This window comes from Triticum aestivum, chromosome 5A, assembly GCF_018294505.1.
Source record: "Triticum aestivum cultivar Chinese Spring chromosome 5A, IWGSC CS RefSeq v2.1, whole genome shotgun sequence".
Taxonomy (NCBI): Eukaryota; Viridiplantae; Streptophyta; class Magnoliopsida; order Poales; family Poaceae; genus Triticum; species Triticum aestivum.
In genome coordinates this window covers 21,589,382-21,597,394 of record NC_057806.1, presented here as the reverse complement: position 1 = coordinate 21,597,394, position 8,013 = coordinate 21,589,382, and the positions used below count along the sequence as shown (strand labels likewise).

General features: G+C 43.8%; 1 pseudogene; it reads right to left on the bottom strand.

The window, feature by feature from the left end:
- Positions 1–2,750: 2,750 nt before the first annotated feature.
- Positions 2,751–7,805, bottom strand: LOC123102067 (dihydrofolate synthetase-like; annotated as a pseudogene).
- Positions 7,806–8,013: the final 208 nt, after the last annotated feature.

Here is an 8,013-nt window from a genome sequence, read left to right as displayed (position 1 = left end):
GCGGGGGGGGGGGGGGGGGGGGGGGGGTCACGTGCGGGGGAGCTCGCACTCTCACCCACTCACTCACTGTCTGACTCCGATCCGCTGTCGAGCGAGCCTCTCCGCTGGATTCGCTTAATCTAGCAGAAAAAGGTAGATTACGTAGGCCCCTTTTCTTTTAGGCCTTTCCCAAAGGGACGAGCCAGATATTTCGAGCTGCCGCGAGTCCACGCCTCCAAGTGCAGTGAGGAAAAAAAAATGCTTTTACCTCCTTTCACAGATGTTCTGACTTTTTAATCGAATGTACATAGACAAGTTCTGGTGCGCTTGTTTACTTATTTTAGTCCATATGTATTTTATATTTATAAAATATTCAAAATATACTATATTTGTGAACAAAGAGAGTTTTCTTTTTTGAATGCCAAAAAATTGCTGATGTTTTCCACGGGGTTATCCGAACGAATGTTCCTTATAAAAAAGCCTTATTTGAGTGAGACGCCGTAAAAGGTGTTGCCTCGAAAATCACTTCCGGCAAACACTCAGGAATTGCTATGTTGTTCCTTTAGCGATTGTCATGCTATAACGAATGGACAATGCTTCGGTGCACTAAGGCACCTGCCTTTGTGTCTATGACATGTGGACCCAACAGATGGCTGGTCCACATGTCAGTGACCCAAAGGCAGGTGCCTTTAAGGCACCGAAGCTGCGTCCATAATGGATATATTAGTCATGCTATTGTAGAAAGATCTATCGTGCTGAGAAACCACTTTCAGCAAGCGCTCAGGTTGCCATGGGGAGCGAACACGGATCTGATCAGTGGGGTGCATGAGAGAGAACAGTGATTAACACGTATGTCGCTTTAAGATTCACACATAGTAATTGGATGCACCTGATAATGTTCTCTAGGAAACCACTCCTTGGGAACGTCAGCTCTATAGCTTTTTCGATATTTTCGACCAAATCCATTTTCAAATCTGATGGTGCAGAGTAGAATTAAAGTTTTATTTTTTACGTTCGAGTACAATCTAGATCTGAATCCGAGTCCAAGTCGGAATCCGGTTGTTAGGATATGGTATTGCTAATGTGAGATAATCACTTTTTAGCTGGATAATACGATCTTGTAAAATATGGTTATATGATTTATTGGTATAATTGTAAATATTAACTAGCAATACGTGCATGTCATCTTCACGTATGAGATGGGACAGATGTTTGCTAGTGGTTTATTTAGATTGTTTTACTACCTTCCTAATGTTTTCTATGTGTGCTTCATGCATGCAAGTATTAATGGTTGCTTATTATTTATGCATAATTGGCTACCATGCTTGCTATATATATAGGCCTAATTTGACATAATCTGGTATTCCAATATGTGTTTGTCTGTTATCCGTCTTACATCCAGGTCTGAAAAAGTATATAAAATAGAACATCGTTTGAGTACTATCGGACCAAATCCGCTCCGGTTTCACTCGTAGTTATTCCCCCGTTGCAAAATAAAGTGTGAGTGGACATTGATCAAGTTCATGAAAACAAATCTTCATATGTAATGCCAAATAAAAAAACTATTTTACCACTTAGGCATAGATCTCTCTCTCTCTCTCTCTCTCTCTCTCTCTCTCTCTCTCTCCACACACACACGCACACGCACACGCACACCAGCCTCGAGCCCCCGAGTGAGATCAACGACCTTCGTCCCCTCTCCACTTGTCATCCCAAGTCCCAACTACAGTCGCCCTTGCCTCACATTTCATGTCGTTGTTGTAGCTAGAATGCCATAAATATACCCTAGAGGCGGGGAGAGATGCTCTCTAATCCGCTGGTCGTCAATGTCGAGCCTCTACTTAATTCACATACTTTATTCATTAATTACTATTTTGAGTAGTTTTGCCTAGTTTATGAAATGGTATATTACCTTGGCCCCTTTTGTTTGAGCCTTTGGGGTGTTTTTTTACATGAAAAGAATAAACATCCTAGATAAACAAGATATTTCGATCTTCCGCGAGTCCATAGCTCGAAGCGGCCTTTGGTTATACAAAGTGATTAGGATAGTCTTTCTTTATCAAAAGCTTCAACTCCGGTGGTATAGAATATAGTAAGGAATTTTCGACTTTTAAAGAAAATCTATATGCACTATACTATCGAACTGGGGGAGTGCTGTTTAAATATAAATATGTAGCATTGTAGCCGTATGTCATCTGTCCCGCTTCCGAATCTAATCTTTATCCGACCGTATCCACTCATGTTCCACACCCATAGTACACTCCCTCTGATCTAGAATATGCCCTACATGGGGACAATTATATTTCTTTTGTACTATTCGTGTATTTTTTTTCTTTTGAGGGATTTGTATTCGTGTATTAGTGGTGTTACTTTTGAATATCATGTTCGACATAGGTAGGCAAGTACATGACTTGTTCCTAAAAGTTTGCATTGTTCCCGGAAGCCCTGAACAGTGAACATCTATTCGGCTCCGAACTGTATTCGCTTAATTCTTGCAAGTCTACTATGCAAAATTCAGCTTAAGAGTGGTAGACTTGGGTCCAACATAACTTAGGCAGAGGGAAAAGAAAGAAAAAGAAAATGATTTCAGTTGATGATGTTGAGAACACCACGAGTTTCAAGCAAGATCCCAAACATTTTAAACTCTATGAATAAATTATTACTGGTACATTCTTTCCCCACCAGATGACAAAATATTATTACATCACAGTGAATTTTTCTTGCATCTGTTTGAACAAAATTGTAAAGTCAAGAAATAAGATTTTCCTCCATGAACCAAAGACAGTAGCATATTTCTTTAGTACAGGAGTAGATTTACAAATTATTATGTAGAAGTGGAACAGTATAAATATTAATAAATTGTTTAGAAAGAACAACTTTGTAAAGTCGACCGAGGTCAACTACTAAGGTGTGAGTGTGAACAAGGCCAAGGACTTGTCGCTCTCGGTAGACAACCAAGACAAGGACATGTACGGCACATCGATGCTTTCTAGGTAGCTTTCTGAAAGTTAACATCACTGCCTAATCCCATCGATTCTAGACCATGTAATGCGCTGTACTGGTGTACTGTAAGCATGTAGCTACAGCGTCACCCCCTTGCATAGTCTGCAATTCATGTACTCACTCCGTTCTAAAATAGATGACTCAACTTTGTACTAACTTTAGTACAAAGTTAATATAAAATTGGGTCATCTATTTTGGAACAGAGGACTGACAACATGTACCATGAGTCTGCAACCATGGTCCATGGGGATTGGGGAGCTACTGCTCAAGCTGCTGCAGCACCGACGCGACCATATGCATGGAGCCAGTGACGCAGATGAGGCCACCCCGAGCAGCGCCGCCTCCGACTGCCCGGCGCAGCAGCCGGGAGGCGGCCTTCATCAGGTCGCGCGAGAACGGCGCGGCTCCGCACCCGATCAACATGGGCGCGGGCTTGTCTGTGCCAGCGGCGGGTGCCAGGTGGTCGATATTTACGTTTGGGGCTTTGTTGCCAGCGATGGCCCCGATATCCACACACTCGATGCCCTGGCCAAGCGCGGCGCCTGTCCAGATGTCTCTCAGTGATGAAGCCGGCATGGAGCGAGCAGTCCCTCCCGCGATCCCCGTCTCCGTCAGCAGCACCACGTCGGGCCTTCTGCCTGAGAGTGATCAGGGAGGTTGAGAAAAACTAGTGTGACGTTCTTCGCTCTGAACTATCCAGCTATGAGACGCTCAAATCACAGAGGGGTAGAGTTAATGAAGTATCTTGCCTGAGAGAAGTTGTGCAGCGAATGCGAGGTGCTCTTTGTCGCTGCCCATTCCAACGATGACGGCCACAGGCCCTTCGGGTTCGACGGTTTTTATCACGTCTGACAGTGCCTTTGCAGACGCCTCGGTATGGGCTGGAAGATGATTGGAACATCAGATGGTATCTTTGGCTAAGGCAACAGTGAAGGGAAATAAAGCAGCAAGGGCAGGTGGTTATCAGGCAAAACCTCCATCGATTAGAATGGTGGATGCTCCGTCGAGCCCAAGAACCGAAGCTTCATCTTGTGTCAGGAATTGGCTTCTCCCGGGCAGTTGTGTCTTCTCTAAACCAGCTCGGATAGATGCATCGGATACATTCCATCCTTAACTTCCCAAATTCATGGATACGAGAGAAAATACATCACATTTGTGCAGATTTTTTTTTTTGAAAGAAACAGATTTGTGCAGATTAAGCAATGTGTATGATAATGTGAAAAAGGAACTGAAAGAAAAGCAAATATTCAGTCCTCCAGCACTAGTCTCATCCAGAAGCAGCAATACAACGAAGATTCAAAATAAAGACCATACTGATACTGGAGTAACTGTACTTTAATGAATGGAAGTGGATTGAGACGGACCGTCATCAAACAACACGAAAGGACATGCTTCCTTACCTAGCTCACGGAGACAGAGCTGTGCAAGAAGCCGTGACAGCATTCTGACGCTGATGGCCTCCCAGCAGCTGGAGTTTTACATCATGCAATTCCACAGACTGCACAATATAAATTTGCGCCTGTCATTTAGAGGACTTGAAAAGCAGAGGGGAAAGCTCTGTACTCTGTTAATTTCAGATGAAAGTAGATAAGGTCAGTTTCTACCAATGGCATATTGCCTGAAATCTTCACGACAATGTCACAGCTTTGATAAGGTTTTGCATAGTCTCGTCCAATGCATCTTGTGATGCTCCTGACACCAGTATCACAAGCAGATATGACAGGAGATTGTGTCAAGAACGCTCTATCCCGAATTATTTGCTCGATGTCTTTTGAAAATGGACCACCAATGACAACCTGGAATAATGTTTGATATTCAGGTTACAAACTCCACCATTATCAGAAGTTACACTTGTACAAGGATAATACTATACGGCCTGAAGGTTAAAAATCACCAGATAATAATTAAGGAAAAGTAGGTCTCCAATTTTACCGAAGAAACACAAGATGATGCCTAGTAAAATAGTGATGAACTACCATGGACATGGAACAGCAAGTAGAACATGACGTGCCAACCATTTCTTTGAGGGAAAAGAACACTACAGTGGACAGCTATCTGAATAATAATCTGGAATTACAAGCAAGAAAAAGAGCTGGTGAAAATGAAAAGGAATAAAGATGAGAGAACAACTTAACTGGTCGTCCTTCCTTGATAATTCCAGACTTTGCCACTGCTATGCTTTGGAGGGAACCACCCAAAGCAGCCAAATGTTCTTTCCCAACTGTTGATATGACCGCTGCAGCTAGTTCACTATTTCGTATGACATTTGTGGCATCTCTAGCTCCCCCAAGGCCTGCCTAGGCAATCAATAAACAAACAAGTTACTATTTAGTCACTGTAAGTGATATAACTTATAACTCAAAGATCGTTTTTCAACACTAGAGGCTGAAATACTTGAGATCAGTGCTATAAAAAATGACAAAGGATTAACCACCTCATAAAGATGGCTACATTCTGTCATTCATATATTTCATTTCTGAGTAACACGTTGCATTAAGTACCAGATTAGTGGACCTATTTTTCCGTCTCCGTATTCTAATATTTCTTAAATATACAAGACTTAGTGGACTGTCCAAAGCAGTAGATCAGAGGTGGACAAAAGACAACTGATCCACCGCACAATTACAAGGCAAGTTTCACCATTCATATAACATTTTTCCAGCAGTTCAGTACAATAGGTGCATTCTTGTAACTAAACTTCCAAGTCAGTACAAAAGTCCATACATGTTAGAAAACTTCAGTTAAACAGGTGCATTTTTGTGAGTGAATTTCCATGTGAGTACAAAAGTCCATACATGTTAGAAAACTTCTCTAGTAACAAAGATATGAGTCTACTCCACCCTTGAAACTTACAGAAACATGTAAACACAAACTGTAGTTTTAATTGAACAACAGTAACAGTGCCAGTATTACACAACTTACTTCAACAATGGCAACATCAACATTTTCTCGTGAGAATAGGAGAAATGAAAGAGCAGTAAAAACCTGCAAAATAGCAAGTATATTTTAAGTGCATGATCATCAGAAGTCAAGTAACAACAGATAAATATTAATGCCTACAGTGATTGCCTTAAAAAATGCCTACAGGGTTTTTATTGTGGTTAGATGTGCACAATGCCACAATGCAGGGCATTTGATCATAATCGGTTGTGTAAGAAATTTGCTATCAACTAGAGATGAATTGTTGGCAGACATTAACAAGTGGAAGTAACTCTTATGCAGTATGACAGAATCAAGGCAGCCAAAAAGAGCAGGGCTGTCCATCTATTCTTGCTTATTACATGCATCACCAAATTTCACCTGGATCAGCAGCATATAATGTCTACGTGTTCTTGCTTGTTACAGAGAGTTCAGGTGTAGAATTAATATTTAGACTATAATGGCTTTGCCAATATGCATAGAAAAATTTAGATGGCATAATTTAGAACAGTAAAAATGGCATCACAGCCTGTAATGTTCAAAGCAGTAAGGTGAGATGCAAACTAATGAAGGAATCAGGCCGTATTGTCTATGCTATTTTTCTTGCCATGCTTATCATTTATTGCTATTGTAGGCTCTCATTCGGGGACAGCAAAAAAGATCTGGGTATATATCATCATCATTTTATTAAGGGTTCCTTTTATTAAAGCAAAAAACCAACTAAATCTGCTACTTAAAAATAACTATAAAAAATAAACCTCAAAGTGTGTCAGGGATCCATTTTCTGACTCGATTGATTCATCGATAGCTTCCTTGGCCAGATCGGAAAGATCCCTCAACGACGCAGCTGAAACAGGGCCTCCATGTTGTCCAACAGAAATGCGCTCTCGGATTGTTAGAAGGTGTGGACTGCATAGACAACAGCACCATTGAATTCCCTTGATTGTGTGGTCTAATACGTTACTACCAAATGGATTAAAGGATACATGGAGCTTGGTGATATGGTGGAATACCTGGAATAACAGCCCACATTGTATCCTTGCTCCCTCATGATATTAGACAGGAACGCGGCAGTCGAACCTTTCCCCTTGGTGCCGGCGATATGGACAGACTACAAACGAAATCACTCAGATTAATACTTCCATTCTTCACTATTTATCCTTGCAAACAAATCTACTCCCCAGTCACAATCACTACGAACACAATGACTGTCTATTACTCGCCACGCTTGACGCATCCCAAGCAGAATCACAGGTTATCAGCCAACTCACCGGGTAGTGGGTGTGGGGGTCGCCGAGGCGGCGGAGGAGGCGGCGCATGCGGCCGAGGTCGAAGCCGTCGTCGGAGTCGGTCCCGGCGCCGCGCGGCACGCCGGAACGCTCGTAGTTGCGGAGCATGTCCATGTACTCGAGGAACCCCCCGAGCTGCGCCTCTTCGCCTCCTCCGGCCATCGCGGATACGCCGCGGCGGCGGCGGCTGCTGCTAGCCCGCAGTAGGCCGCCAAACCAGCGGAGGGAGACTGGGAAGCGGGCGACCATGCGGCACGGGCCCGCCGCGACGGCGGGCGGTCGAATGGACGCGGCCGTGTCGCCGGAGGGGTGGCTGCGCTCCTTGGCGCCCACCGTTGCCGCGTTGGAGGAGCAGCACCTCAGCCCCTTCCTCTCCGGCGCGGCGCCGTCGTCCCCGAGAGTCCGGTCCGGGTGCGATTGCAAGGGCAGGAATGTGGGCTCGCGGGCGCGGTGTGCGGAGGGGGCGGCGACTGACGTGGTACTGGGGAAGCAGCAGCAGGGCTGCGTGTGGGGGAGCGGGAGGGCGCCTCCGGAGGGGAACAGCCGGCGAGCCGCCGGGACTTGGGAAGTAGGGGATCAGAGAGATGAGAGATGGGTGTACAAGGGGTATTTTGGTCCTTGTCCTGTTTAGCTCAAATCTGAATCTGAAGAAAAACTTGCCAGAATGAGTTTTGATGGGCAAAACCTCGCTATTTTTTTAAATAATACAATACATTTTTTCATAAATTTGAGAAATAATGCACGGTTTTGAAATTTTACAAAAATAATACAGCATAAGCTTATGCGAAGCCGATTGGGACTAATTGCCCACGGCGAAACCAAT